Below are 16,346 nucleotides of genomic sequence, written 5' to 3'. Positions count from 1 at the left end.
CACTAAAAATCCGATGAAAGAAAGCAATAGGCACAATATTTCCTCCACGCAAAAGAGGAATGTTAAAATTATAGAATAGAGAATAATTTCGTATTTGAGATAATTATTTAATATAATTTTAAATATGAGCAAAAACGGATTTATGTAAGAAGAACGTTGAACGTAGCAAATTCACTACCCATCCTCGCATACTTTATTGAGAAACTTCGTCTGCTTATATTTTGACTCCACCCACAAATTCTGTATATAGCTACTTCTAGAGATCGAATTTGTGGGTGGAGTCAAACTATAAGCAGACGAAGTTTCTCAATAAAGTATGCGAGGATGGTACTAGAGGCTAAAGCTACGATCCGACGTTCTTAGTACATAAATCCGTTTTTGATATGAGCTATAATTTTCTTTGAGTGATTGAACCATTAAAATATGTTCCTTTTCCCTCACAACGAGAAAAATTTCATAAAAATATTTCTGGAGCGTTTGGTCATTTAGGGCTTTTACTGTTAATATAAAGAGACCAGAGTTTTTATACAGAGTGTTTCTGAACAATCAGTAAGAAATTAAGGGGTGTTTTTTGGGCAATTTCGAGTACAAAAATTTCCATGCGATTTTTCCGTCCGATTAAAGTTATGATTTTAGAACTTTTCGGATGATCCCTGAAATTTATTTAGAATTTTCTTTCAGTTTTTAATTTCAATTTGAGGGATTACCAGTAAAGACTCCAATCTTTGCTTGTAAACTTTTCCCCGGCCGCCCGGCGACAAAACGCTATGGAGCATTTTCGACCCAAAAGAAACCTTGTAGTTTCTTACTAACCTCTCAGAAACACCCTCTTCTCTCTTTTATTCTACTCACAAGTAATCCACTTGTTCGAGAACGCGTCGAGGAAGTCGTTTGTTGAAATAAAAATGTATCCACGCGCTCTCATAAATCTCTTTACCAAAATATACTTTTCGATTTAGTTTATCGACTTTAAGTTCGACATTGTGCTGCTGCAGAACTAAAAGAATGGCTTTCCTTTCCATAAAAAAAGCTCCATGTCCTTTGATGAAGATATCGACAGAGCCATTGATATAATAATCCAAGTAAATTCCGTTCTGTTTCATTCGATTTGAAAACCGGGAATATTTCGTGTTACTCTTTTCCTTAAAAGAACAAATTACACTTTTATTAAAGTGTAAAAAGGTTAATTATCGGATACGCAAACCACTTATATGCTGACATCCCATAATTTATAATAGCCTATGGAATGGATTCTAACGGCTTAGGCAAGGGAAAGAGGAATGGACTTTTTCTACGTATGAAAGGGGGTAGTGAAACCTCAGTATCGGGACAATCAAGGGGGTTGATAAGAAGGTGATTTCGCAAAGTCGGGCTGGTCACTTGCAACTGTTTCTTGAGACGTCACACAAATTCCTACCGCTATAAAAAAAATAGGTTTGGTCGGCCGTATTTCTAGAGGGTGATTGCTATGTGTAGTCTGCTACAATTAGGCTATGCTGCTAGTTAAGGCTTACAAACGTGTTTATTATTTGCTTCATTACTTTGGTTGAGAAATAAATATTAATGTTATTATTATTAAACAGGAAACAAACCGTTTAGCTGATAAATTCATACTCACTAACTCAAATGTAATATTTGAACAAGGAGACAGCTTAATCCTGTGACCCTATTGTCTTGAAAATATAGATTTTTTCATCCTGAATGATGCTAAACCTATGACGTAGTAGTGACGTCACACAAACGCTAAAACAAGCTGGAGGGTACTGACATAGTTTGCGAAATCACCTATTGCCGTCTCTGCACATTCTCATGATACAAAAGAGCTACAGCGCAGACGCCAAAAAGCGAGGTGGAATGCAAAGTTATACCCCCGTGTTACATCGAAATGGTCTATAGGTCGTTCCGTTGGTCAGCTACTATGTAGAAGCTAAAGCGCGGATGTGTTCCTTCGCGCTTAGTCTTTTCCTACGAAGCACCCTTTAAGGATCCATGAGCCCATACTCAAAAGAGTATAGGAGACTTAAAGGATAGGCACTTCACTTGGATGCTCAAAAATAAAGACATTATGGTTTTAACGGCGACGTATTGCAACATACTCCCTGAGCAAAATTTCTTAAATACAATTTATTCATAAGTATAGGGCCTAAAACGTTATAAAAAATAACCCACTTTAATTGAAAGGTCCAATTTACTGTGCTTTCGGATCATTGGCTTCATTTGACGGTCTCTCAAAAGGTCATCGATATTGTCGATGTATTTCGAATTTACAATCACCATTTCGTTCTTGAGCATTGAAGAATAAAATTTTAGAAAAACGATCGAAAGGAATAACCTACCACAACGCAAAAAGATGGATCGCTTTCCAAAGTTCTTTGAATCTGTAAAGATTTGAACTTAAAAGCTTTCTATAGCCCATTGCAATTAAAACTAAAAAATGACTTTGAACTAGATCAGATTAAGGAGAATCAAATAACAACGGAAATACAAAGTCCTAGTCATTTTTGCGAAGCGAAAAAAGAATCCACCAAAAATGCCCGTCATTTTGAAATGTTCTGTTTTTTTGGGGGTTTAACGCCAAAATCCTAGCTCACATTTACAACTCTATTCTAATGGACAGGATAAATAAAAACCCTCTAGTATAAAATGGACAGGATAAATAAAAACCCTCTAGTATAAAATGGACAGGATAAATAAAAACCCTAACGCAATTTGAATCAGTACCGTGCGAAAGATAGACCAATTTTACTGATTTGCCATTTTGTAGTTTTGACTTCAGTGATTTTTTTCTACGTGTGACGTAGAATGGAGGATTGAGAACTAGGTGGCTTTGAAAGTGTAGTTTTTTGTTTGTCGTTTGTGGAAAATATACCAAAAACAAGAACTGTACTATGGATGATAGAGATGAAACCTAATTTCCAATTGCAATTGCAATTACATAAATGTTTTTGCCCCTTTGCGGTTTTGAAAGAGAGTTCTTGTCTTGCAAGGGATTGAGCATAAATGTAGTTTGGAAAGACTGCGAAGCAAAACTCGTTTTTGTACAGTTAAAATGAAGTGTTGACCAATATTATTACCCTAAAGTATAACAATTCTAATTTGATTGCGACTTATTTTTCAGTTAACTTATGAAGCATTTAAATTTCCCCCACTATGAGATTTATTAACAGTACCACTGAGAGGCGGTAGATAAGGCACCTTTAGAGTTTGGCATTATCTATCCATTGCCCACGTCATTATATCTCTATACATACTCCAAAATTATGCACAGAACTTGCATGCTAAATCGTATTATATCCACATCTTCGTTATAAATAATCGGTTATCCATTATTTTATGGATAATGGATAGAAAATTCCGAGCTCTTGGCAACTTTTAACTGTGCAATCGCAAATAGAATATGCTAAAATCCCAAAGCATCGAATTTTTCTAAACTTCCCTAGCGGGTAGTGATGGTTTTGAATATTTCAGTCGAAACACCACCTTTTTCGGGTAACAAATTCGTAAGTAAAGAGTAAACAGTGCTGAACAATGGACTTAACAGTTTTCGAAGAAGCAAGACGTGAACTCCCACAGTTTCTCGTAGAAGAGTCGCAATTTTGAACGCACTGTTGTTTTGACGTTCTCTTCAAGAAAGGAGGCGAACGCTACTGCGACGATAGAAGCGATTGCTAAGAGCCAAACAGTTGTATCAAAGCCTTGTATCATTAAGCGAGTAACATCGAGGTTCCTGACGGCATTCACTGTCGTCAGTAAACAATGATCTACAAGTCCAGATGGAGATGATATGTGATACAATGGAAAGTCTCTCGGAGCAGCGTGATATGTATATACGACAGCGTCAGTTATCTATCAAGAAAAATTATTTCATCATTTGTTACATTAAACAGAAGCACTATTCGGGACCGATAAGTGGTAGCAAACCAAGCTTAATAGGCTTATGATGTTAGTGCTCACTTATAGTTCTTTTAAGAAGGTTACAACAATCTAAAGCGAAATAACCTAGAATCGTGTAAATGGAAAACATTGTTCTTCACTTTGTTGAATTATATTAAGACAGTTTTTAAACAAAGTAAACGACTTATAAGATAATTTTCATTCAAACCATTTGCCATTACTTTAAGGAAAGGACCAAGTTGGTTCAAAAATCTTTGCGACTACCCGTAAAATATACGAAAATCGTAGCGAAAAAATAATAATAATAATTCGTCTTTAATTTTTTAAAGTATAATATAAATCTTTGAAGGAGGGAAAAATGTTCAATGCCGGGTTACTCTGCAGCGAATGCGCTCGGCCTCTGTTTAGGCCATACAATTATTATACCACTTGAGATGAGACGGATGGCTGACCAAATCGGACATACATACATTTCAACCGTAACATAGAATCTTGGGTCCTTAGAGAGATATAATGTCCTTATGCCAATGCTAGAGCCCTTCACTTCTAGTCTCATCTCACATCTGATTTTATGAATGGCACAAAACGAAGAGCAATTGTAGGAAGATACTTTCAAAGAGAACAGAATCTTCTGAGGAGAATGTGAATAAACATTTACTTTAAAAGGTTTGGAAGAATAGTTTGTCTTTTCACAAGCGGGGGGATTTCTAATATGTCCGGTTAATTTACCATCGTAATTTGAATTAATTTAAATGGGCAAAATTGAGACTTAATAAAATAAAACACTTTATCGGAAAGATTAAAAATATTCATCAATTTCTATTAATTTATCTTAAATTATAGGTTTTAGATTGTTACAAAAGAGTGAGCTGTTAGTTTTCACTTCCTAATTAAAATTTACCGTAAAAATCAAATAAAATAATGTGAAACCACAGCACACTCCTACATTAGTGTACGACAAATCCTAAACTACAGCTTGTTCCTGGAATAATCAAAATAAAGATAAATCAATTACCCCATATTGTAACGCTCGGGCAAGAACGTGGCCCGGATATATTGGATTTCGCCCATATTTCGTTTGTAAAATTGATCTCGCATCTCCATATTTCATTAGTTTTAAGCTGCAAATATAATAAATTGGCATACAATTATCAGGGATGAAATCCGCACCGAATTTCATAATTTCCAAAACCTAGTTTGCACAACAATAATTCACAGATAAATATTATAAACCGGTTTGATTTCACTTTATCATTTTAACATAACATATCTTGTTTTCTAGAATTAGTTTTAAAAACGAGGACTAGCGCGCCGTACCGCGCCGCCATTTGTTTAGTGACGTTTACTTAACCTCATACTCATGTGGGATTGGTTGAATTCTCACAAGCTGAGAGAGGCAAAGGGTTATAGGCAGGGTCGGAAATAAGAAAAATTTGTTATAGGACATGTGTCCAATGTAACCCCTGTTTGACTGGAAAATTTATAGGAAATTGTCCACTGGAGTGTGCAAAAATGGTGTCGCTTCTCCGTAGTCGAGCTATCAAAACTTCGTAAAATTTATTGCTCAAAATATCCATTGACCCCCTTAGTTCTTAAAAAAATTATGGGACATTTTAAAATTTTATTGGACAATGCTCTGTGTCCTGTGCTTATTTCCGGCCCTGGTTATAGGTTCGGTTTAACAGACGACACTAAAACAATGTCAGCACAATAAGACCAATTAAATGCTAATTATTTTGTTATAAGAGATCATTTATTTACTTTTTCCTTTTATATTTAGAAAAAGACCGTTCTTTTAAAGTATAATGTTATGTTACCTGAACTATTCCTTTAATGATATTTGATATTGATGTGGAACTTACGTGACGTTTTTAAGGCTGCTAAAAACGTACGAAGATATAACAAAAACGTTATGACCATACTGGGAAATGTTTCCGTTTATAATAACCGGTAAGTAAAGCTCATCGACCTATTCAATAAAAACATAATTGTTACAAATGATTTTTTAGTGTACTGAATTCTAGAGCGTATAAGGAATAAGAAAATAAAGGTAGGTAGAGGGATATTCCTGAACAAGTTTTATTTAAATGAAAACGTCAGTGGCAATGATCATTGCAAGCCCTAAGTTCCGTATCATGATTTTAAAATTATGTCTGAGTTAGCCTCGTGCTCACGATCTCGATCACGACGTCAATAGGCGACAGCAAAATTTAACTGATTGTATAGTTAGTAAAGGTTCGCGTACTTGAAAGTGAAATTTTTAAAATTGGAATGCATTATACAAATGTATATTCTGAATAAATAATGTTAATAAATAATAATAATAATAATCTAAGCTTGGTCTAGGAAGGGATGTCCACACTAAGTCAACTCGCGACTTATTTACAGGTGGGTCCCTTTATATTGCATAGAGGGGTGGTGGCTAGCCCCTATGCCACAGCTAACCTACAGCGCCCTATACTAACTATTACCGTTAACCTCAGCAAGTTTTGATGGAAAGGAGAAACCGGGTTAGACCGCGGAGGAAAACTCCTTTTAACAAGTGGGGAGAGAACTTGCAAACTCTACGCAGAAGGATTTGTTCCCAGATTTGTTCTTTCAGATAGCATTGTAATGATTCAATTATTCATTTAAACCTCATTTCAAATAGCCTACGCCGATACTTTGAATAAAAGAAAATAAAAAGATTTAATTTTCTAGTTAGGACCTGAATTAAAAATATTTTAAAAAGCATAGTTAAGACGAAAACACAAACAGCAACACCTGGATGGGACAAACTAACTGTTCTTAACAATAACAAGTTATCTTATAGTAAAGATACAAAGATGCACAACAATAAACTGTTTATTTGATTTTAAATGTTACTTACTGGTACAAGCGTAAACTTGACTTCCATTTTTCTGTAGAAAATTTCACATTAGTTAAACAAACAGTTATTTTAAATAATAGTTATAAATAAAAAACATAAATTTTTAAGTTTAGTAATTGACTTAGTTTAAATTAAAGTAATTTGTTTAAGCGATCACTAGTGACTTTTCGTTACACTCGAAGCCCTACTCAATAACTCTCACTGCAAAGAAGTTCATACAAACTCTAAACCTATATAGCGATCAACTCTGCCTCAATGAACGTTTTCACAAATCACAAATAACAAATTGGGCGGCGCAAACAATGTTTTATTCATAATTGCACTTTCATTAACAAATATGAATGCAGAGCGTTATATTGATTGCTTTTATGTTACTTACGGTTATATCTAGATACTTAACTTTGATTCACATTAGGATAATGGGACAATGAACAATAGAAATACATTACTTAGTTACCGATACAATCTTTTTATAAGAAACGAAACGTTCATTCAACAGCAATTCTAAGAGAAAAAAACCCATTCTGATTCTACGACATTGATTTGATAAAAGTTTAAGGGAACAGAGCAACCTAAATTAATTGAGAACCCTTTAACCTATTTTCCGAAAAATATTTTGTATCATTTTACACTTCTTAACAAGACTATCGTCAACTAGCAGCATAGTTGTCCGCGGTCACCTCATTTTGGTGATCTTGAGGTTGAATTGAAAAACTCACGAGCCTGAGCCAAGCCAAACATTTTATTCAACTTTTTTAAGAGCTAGCGGCCAAGCTCATAGTACATTACCAAAATCAGTGAAATTAAGTGCCACATAACTATATGTAAAATACAACACGTTGTGTACTTAATTACTTCACAATGCAGAATCCTGAATTCCATTGTGATTTTTGTGAAGATTTTATCACAAAATTAATATTTTACTCTTAAAATATGACTTTTTAAATGAAAAACAAATAAAAATAAAACAAAAAAAACACCAATATCCGTACCCCGAGCGGAAAATGTAAAAGTCACAACTCACAAGTCATTCAATTAGTTCTTCGCGTGATAGCTTCAATTGTCACTATTAAATGCAGACGTTTCTTATCCTATACGATTTTGCAATAAACTCACTTGCCCTGATAGTGAATTAAGCAACATTTTACGAAAAAAAAAAATATGATATTTCTAAAAAGACCTTTTACGCAAGAACCTATTAAAATTCATTTTATCCTTTCGAAGTCAATTATTTTATGGCTTAGACGAAAAAAGTTTTAGATTATATTTTATTATAAATCACGCTCACAGTCACAGAAGCTGGCACGACGTTAGTAAGTATTTTTTGTCTTCGGATAAATAGACTAAAATCTATTTCTTAAGTTCCGCTTAAGCAGAGAAAATTTAGAAAGGGTATGAAAGCGATCATGTCAATCGAGCCGACACGTCTTGAATAACGATCCAGCTGAATTTACGGTCACGTGACAAATCTAACGCGATCCGATAGATCACGTGGCTATCAAAGCTACATCTTTTCCAACTCCTTTTTCTTAATTCTAAGCAACGACTAGTTTTTAAGGCAGCAATAACCGAAGCCTATTTCTTATTTATCTGCCAGAGAGAAATTGAATTGTGTACACTTAACCTTTAGGACTTATTTGTCCCCAGGGTAGCTGGATCTTTCTTACAAGGCCTATTTCAATAGTAATTATCTATTATTTTTGAAGTATTTTTTACAACAAGCTACTCTACCACGTTATCTAAACAGGGTCTCTCTGATACATTCGATTCGCCCCATTACATTCCATTATGAAAAAAAAAATATCTTGATACCCTAACCATAGGTAAAAGGAATCATCTTGGACAATTATCTCCATTTCAATTTGAGACGTTGTCTTGTAAATTACATTTAAGATGCGCAGTACACCGGCGATTAAATTAAAGTAACTGTTGTTACAATACACTTTAAAAAATTACCGTAACCAAGCAATAACAACCTTAAAATTTACAGTCGTATGAATGTAACAAGTTTTGCCAGAAATTGAAGCCAAATTTGTATTTTCCTCGACCATGTTAACTTGGCAAATCGCACTAGCCATTCATGTTCTTTAAAACAACCGTCAAAATGAAATTTTCCTCAATAATAACTTGTAGTGTTAGTTATGATAAAATCTGATGCAATAACTACCGTGAAGCATAACTCTATAGACAGAGAGAGAGAGAATATTCAAACTTCAGGTTCGCAAGAGATATTGCGAAAACTTTTAAAGAAATCACTCAAGAATTGTAAAACATTATTTGAAATATAAACTCCAGATTGAAAAATGAATGCTCGAGTTTTCCACAGGAAACTCCATTAATTGAGAAATCACTCAGTGAATTTCGTGAAAAACGTAACTCAAAATGTTATCAATTATCGAAATCACGTTTGTTGATCCTTTTTCACCTTCGACACAAATAGCATTGACTAAAGTGAACTGTGTGTAACTTGCAATTAGTATAGTCAAATATACATAAAATATTTACATAGATAAACATTTAAATTGCAATTATAGTGTGAGAATGTTCAAATTGAAAGTTCATGATAGAAATTACCGAAATACTAAGCGACATGAGAAAATTCAACATGAAGTATAATCAATCGCTCCGGAGTACTCGATTTATTTTCAAATCACTTGAAGAGTCCCTTTGAAGTCCGGAACAAAACACGGGTGTACGTTTAGTCAACGAGTGAAAATGCGTCCTGTGATCTAATTCAGCTTCGACGATCAGACAAAGTTGATGATCACTTCAAAAAAAGCCATGATTGATGATAATGATAGTCCGCATACCAAGATCAGAAAAACTCTAGATAGAAATCCAACCGACAATGGTCCAATCTCCTGAACGTGAGACGTTTCGGTAACCGTAAACAACTTGCTATAAACAGCTTCAAGTCGATCCCTTGGTTGGAACAGACCGGTCTCCGCAAACTTTAAAGTTCTGAAATAATAGAAACAAGTTGGGAAACCAAAATAACCTCTCCGAGTCGAACGCAATTAAGAGGTTTATCTTAAATAATTTAATAAATGTAAATAGTATTAATTATTTTAATCGTCATTAATTTACCTTGATTCTAGTTAAATCGTTTTAAGAAACTTTGTTCCAAAAATCAATTTAAACATAGCTATTTTTGAAATTTGAATTCAAGCGTGTGCCTCTTTAACAATTTTTTGGAAATTTAGGGTATATAAGGCGATTGATTTACAACAAGTGGTAAGAGAACCCGCAATTGCGTGAACCTTTGGTGGAAGCCCTGCCATTGGAAGGCTAGACGTTTAATAGCCCTAGTCGATCGCCGCGTACTTCTTAATCCTAACGATGGGGGTAGAAGCCAAAAATTGCTTTCTGCGAACACGTTTGCTCCCATTTGCCAACTGCAAACGCGGCGACAGACACACACCTACCTCCAGTGTAATACCTCTCCGTGACGTCATCGTTATTTCGAGGGGTAAAAATATTGTGATATGATATCAGTTCAGTTTTGGAAAATGGGACAGAGATTCCAATCAGCAAGGATGGGGAATGTAGGGTTCTTAAGCTCAATCAAGATTATTGCCTTTCGTGATTTAGATTTTGTGACTCGCGCTTTGAAATATTTTAAAAGATTAAACACTAAAAACTGAACGAAATAAATTTTTCAAAAGTAGTGAAGGAAATATGCACACAAAGGTAAATGTTCGTGTTTTAGAAAAGAGAATAATTTTTTGCTTGAGATAATTGTAGAATTTCGTTTTATATAAACTATAATTTTATTTGAGTGATTTGTTTCCTATTCCTCAGAATGTAAAAAAATTACATAAAAATAGTTTCGACGTGTTTGATTATTTCGGGCTTTTTCTGTTTATATTCTTCAAACAAGAGGCGAGAGTTTTTATACAGAGTGTTTCTGTAATGTCTGTAGGAAATAATGAGGCGCTCTTTGGGAAATTTCGAGTCGAAAATGTTCCATGACATTTTTTCTCGTCCACGAACAGCTCCGTTCCTACCTCGTTGGAAAAAATTTCTTCTCACACGCCCAGCATGGTTCCCTTCCTCATCGCTCGTGCTTAACGAACCTGCTCCACGCCACTAACGACTGGACGCAATGGCTCGATGCGGGCCACTCAGTCGACGTTCTTTACTTAGACTTCAGTAAAGCCTTCGATTATATTCCCCATAGCGCCCTCCTATCGGCCCTCTACGATGCTGGTGTCGTGGGCGGTGCTCTCGAGTGGCTTTCCCAATACCTCACTGGCCGCAAGCAGCGCGTAGTTCTCCACGGATTCACGACTGATTGGCAGTGCATTGAAAAAGGGGTCCCACAGGGCTCCATTTTAGGACCACTACTTTTCAATGTGCTTATTAACTCAATGCCCTCAGTTGTTGCTAGCTCTTCCTTAGTCCTATTTGCTGACGATGCCAAACTCTACCATCTCATCGATAATTCAGCAGACAGCGCAGCCCTCCAACGCGACCTCGACGCGGTTGTCCATTGGGGTAGGGTTCACGGGCTAACATTTAATATTGCGAAATGCAAGATTCTCCACCTTGGCCGTAAAATCCACTATTTGATTACACGATAAATAATGAGGCTCTATCTATGTCCACCTGCGAACGTGATCTGGGCGTCCTTATAGACCCCCTACTTAAAATGTCAGCCCACTGCTCAAAGGTAGCTAAACGGGTGCGGAGCATCACGGGCATGATACGACGCAATCTTCATTTCCGCTCCTTACCCCAAATACAAACGCTTTATTCTTCCCTTGTTCTCCCTATATTTGACTTTTGCTCCCCAATTTGGTCACCCCACCTCTCCACTGACCTTCACACACTACAATTGGCTCAAAATGCGTACTCGAAGCTCCCCAATCAAATCTGCAATCGTCCAGCCCCGTTCAGGCTCTCATTACTACACCTTGACCCTGTCCCCACCCGCCTCAAAATTAATAATCTCTGCCTCGTTCACGACTTTATTCATGGTCACCTTGCCTCCGCCTTCTCCGACTATTTTACCCGTAATTCAAGCACTCGCACCCGTGGTCACTCTCACAAATTATTTAAGCCTAGGGCTCTTACTACCTATCGTCAAACTCATTTTACTACTGCCGTCATTGATGACTGGAACTCTTTACCCCCTGATCTCGTTACTATTACCAATAAGTCCCAATTTCGCCGTAAATTATCCGAGTATTTTAAGTCTTTACCTTAGCTTAGTTCGCCATACTTGCCTCCCCCTATAGCAGACCCCTCCATTCCAATTGTATCTTAACTTAATTGTTCTCTTTAAAAATGTATATATATATTCTGTTATCTCTCATAGGAAACGCATGTTCTTATCGCTGCTCACGCTTAAGCCACTCAGCTGGCTCTGTGGGCATTTGTCTTGTATAAATAAATAAATAAATAAGATATGATTGGAGTACCTTACGAATGATCCCTGAAATTTATGTCTTTCAGTCTCTTATTTAAATTTGAGGGGTCAGCAGTAAAAAAACTCCAATCTTTACTTTTTACGGTACCACAAATAGATCTTTTTCGACCCAAAAGAGCCAAAAGACGCCCCCGCCCCATAATTTCTTAGACCATTCAAAAACACCCAGCGTAAAGGGTAGTGTGCAGGTTTTTATTCTACCAAAAACGGATAAATCCGTTTTTGATTCTACTCACAAGTAATCCACTTGTTCAAGAACGTTGCGTGGAAGTCGTTTGTTAAAATAAAAATGTATCCATGTGCTTTCATAAATCTCTTTACCATAGTATACTTTTCGATTTAGTTTATTGACTTTATTTTCGACATTGTTCTGCAGCAGAATGAAAAGACTGCCTTTCCTTTGCATAAACAACGCTCCATGTCCTTTGAAGAAGATATCGACAATGTCACTGGTATACTCATCGAAGTTAATTCCGTTTTGTTTCAATCGATTTGAAAGCCGTATATATTCCGTATTACTCTTTTCCTTAAATGAACAAATAACAATTTTTTTGTAGAAGTTAATGTGCTAAAAGTGTAAGGTAGGTTCAGAAACGTCTTGAACACATTCAATACAGAACCATATGAGTGCGTAGAATTCTTGAAAAATAAAATAAATTGGTATGACCCATAAAAAACAAGAGAAAGGGGTTTAAAGTGCAAGTGATGGAACGAAAAAAAACACTTTATTCAAAGCATAAAAGAATCATCCACCTTAAGAGTCCATCATTAGGTCTTTAGCCCCTCCCCCTATAATACCTTATGATTGGTCTCTAACGGGTTAGGGTTAGGTCAAGAAAAGAAGAGTAGACGTTTTCTACTTAAAAATAGGGGTCGGCAACCCTCAGTATGAGAAAATTTAAGAGGGTTGATACATTGCAGTCCCTACACACTCGTGATACAAAATGACTACAGCGCCGTCGCCAAAAAAAAAAGCGAGGTGGAAGGGAAATTTCTGCTCCCGTGTTTTTGCCTCATAGTTACATCGAACTGCAGGTCTATAGCAGAAGCTAAAGCGCGGCGTGTATCTTCGCCCTTGTATTTTCCTACGAAGAACCCTTTAAGGATCAATGTGCCCAGATTATGTCTCATACTACTTTAGCAGAAAGAGTAAGAGACTATAGAGATACGCACTTGCCGTGGATACTCAAAAATAAAGACCTTTTGGTTTCAACGTCGATATATTGCAACCTATCTCCCTGAGCAAAATTTCTTGCATACAATATATTCATAACTTTAGGGCCTAATAGGTTTTAACAAAAAACGCACTTTAATTGAAAGGTCCAATTTTTCGTGTTTTCGGGTCATTGGCTTCATTTGACGTTGTTTCAAAAGGTCATCGATATTGTCGATGTATTTCGAATTTACGATTACCATTTCGCTCTTGAGTAACGAAGAGTAGCATTTTAAAAAAACGAACGAAAGGAATAGCCAACCACAACGCAAAAAGATGGATCGCTTTTCGAATTTCTTTGAATCTGTAAAAATTTAAACTTAGTAATCCTTTATAGCCAGGTGCAATGAGACCAAAAATGGCTTTGAACTACATCAATTTAAGGAAAATCTGTAAAGATTTTAGCTTAGGAACTCTCTATAGTCCATTGCAATTAGACCAAAAATGGGTTTGAACTAGATCTGCATTTTAAATTTTAGGCCCTTTGCCGGTTCAAAACAGGGTCCTTGATTTCCCAAGGATTGATCATAAATGCAGTTTTGAAGGACTGCGAAGCCAAACTCATTTTTGTGTAATTACATTATTTGGTATAATATAATATTATTACCCCAATGTATAAAATTCTAATTTGATTGCGTTACTCCCTATTTCTATGAATAAAATAAATTTCCCCCACTAAGAGACTGAGAGGCGGTAGATAAGGCAAATTAGAACGGTACAATCGCAAATACAAAATGCTTAAATCTCATAGGAATTGACTTTTGTAAACTTTCCAAGTTGGCCGGATAGTTATAATTTTGACTTTTTTAGCCGAATCACCACTTTTTTGTAAGTAAAGAGAAAACAGTGCTGAATAATTGACTTAACAGTTTTCGAAGAAGCAAGACGTGAACTCCCAGAGATTTTCGTAGAAGAGTTTCAATTGGGAACGGACTCTTGTTTTGACGTTCTCTTCAAGAAAGGCGGCGTATGCCACTGCGACGATAGAAGCGATTGCAAAGAGCCAAACAGTTGTATCGAAGCCTTGTACCATTAAGCGAGCAACATCGAGGTTCTTATCAGCATTCACGGTTGTCATTATACAAAAGCCTGTAATTCCAGCTGGGGATGATACGTGATACAATGGAAAATCTCCCGGAGCAGCGTAATATGTATATACAACAGCGTCAGTTATCTATCAAGAAAATATTACATTAATGAGTTAGACTGTCACGTGATGGCAAAACGACGATGCCGAATAAATCGCTAAATCGCGTCACAGTGTTTAAAAACCGTAATTGAGTCTAATATCTTTCCAGTTCTGATTAGGTTTTAAATTTGTATTTAAATAAAATTAAATCAGAAAGTGGTGGTCCTTTCATTAAAGCGTTTTCTTTTATATTATATTTTCGGAGCAGAGTTATAGTTGTTCTTATTTCTGTGTAATTTCAGTTTTTAGCCATATCGTCTCTTAGTTTGACCCGAGCCGTAGTAGTAGTAGTAGTAGTGGCCGGGGTTGTCGCTTTCGTTATCGTCAGATTTTAGCTTAAAAGGAACTTTATATTACCACAACCCACCCATAGGGGTAACTGGGCTCGGTTAGAGATTTAATTTTAATTAAAATTTTTTCAGGTCAGACCCGGGAATCGTACCCGGGTCGCTGGCGCAGTAGACAGACATTCTACCTCTGAACCATAGATACTTGATAGAAACCCCGAGTTTTTTATCATTTATTTTTATCTCTAAAATGTCGGGGTGATGTGGGGTGGGGTACCTCTTAATCTGTGGGGTCGGATACTTTTGAATTTTTATCTGTGGGGTCGGATACTTTTGAATTTGTATGTTTGGGGTTTTTATATTTATTTTCTTTTTATTTATGTGCTAATTAAATAGATAACGATTTTCCCCGTTTCCTACCGCGCTCCTCATGTGTTTCGTTCTCGTTCGGTAGCTATCGTCATCTATGTTATGTTTGACTGGAACGTTTTGGCGGTTAATTCAAATGTGGGTTTAGATAGAGCTAACATAGTGTTAAATGAGCGTTATGCGTTTGATCATTTTAGCATTGCTAAAGGTAATTCGAGGGATAATCACTAAAATGCGTAATCACAATAACCAAAAGTGAATAGGCTACTACGTACAGAAAGTGTAGAAATCTAATTCTGTAGCGCCTTTTCCTGTGGTTTTAAAGAAAACTCTTGAGCAGACGACGCGTAAAAGATGAAGTCAAACCAGATTGGTTGTATTCGAACTTCCCTCCGTTTAGAGCAGCCAATCGTGCTTCAAAGCAATTACATCACCGAAAGTAGTTCGAGTGAGGAAATGTAAAGCCCCGCCCATTGACATGCGCGATAACCACTGGATGTTTTACTTCCAACAGCAACCCGTAGATGGCGAATAAATCTACTTTTTGGCGCGAAATTTAAAATGCTTAGTTATAGATCATTGGTGTTAGTTCAAATCATAATGAAAAGGTGAATATTTGTGTTATATGTATATTTCCTACCACGTACACATTATTTATTACTAAACAATAAAGGATTTACATTTATTATTTTTAATCCTGACGTTATGAAAAATGGTTTAAATTATTGGTAGACCGAGCGATGATGAATTGCTTGGAAAATACCTGCCCTTGCGTTTTTGCAATTTAATGTCTTTTTTTTTAATAAAAGACTAACAGTTTTCTAATAGCTAATTTGTTTGAAGGATCATTTTTCTGTGAACGTTTGCTGTTAATTGCAGGATGAGGAGGGTAGTCTTTGTAAAGAGCGGCTCTTGGAGTCAATTTAGCTCCCACAAATGTAAATAATGACGATAATGACTTGTTTTGTTATGGTCTTAACTTTGCATTAATTTTGCCCAAGCAAAGTAAGTTTAACAAACATTCATTTTATTTCATAATTGCGATTACTAACGTTTTTGGCCAATTCAATTAACTTCAAGCGTAGCACTTTACA

Source organism: Phalangium opilio, unplaced genomic scaffold (assembly GCF_054372755.1).
Source record: "Phalangium opilio isolate 3A_F unplaced genomic scaffold, DU_Popi_V2 ptg000013l_1, whole genome shotgun sequence".
Taxonomy (NCBI): Eukaryota; Metazoa; Arthropoda; class Arachnida; order Opiliones; family Phalangiidae; genus Phalangium; species Phalangium opilio.
This window is presented reverse-complemented; position numbering follows the sequence as displayed.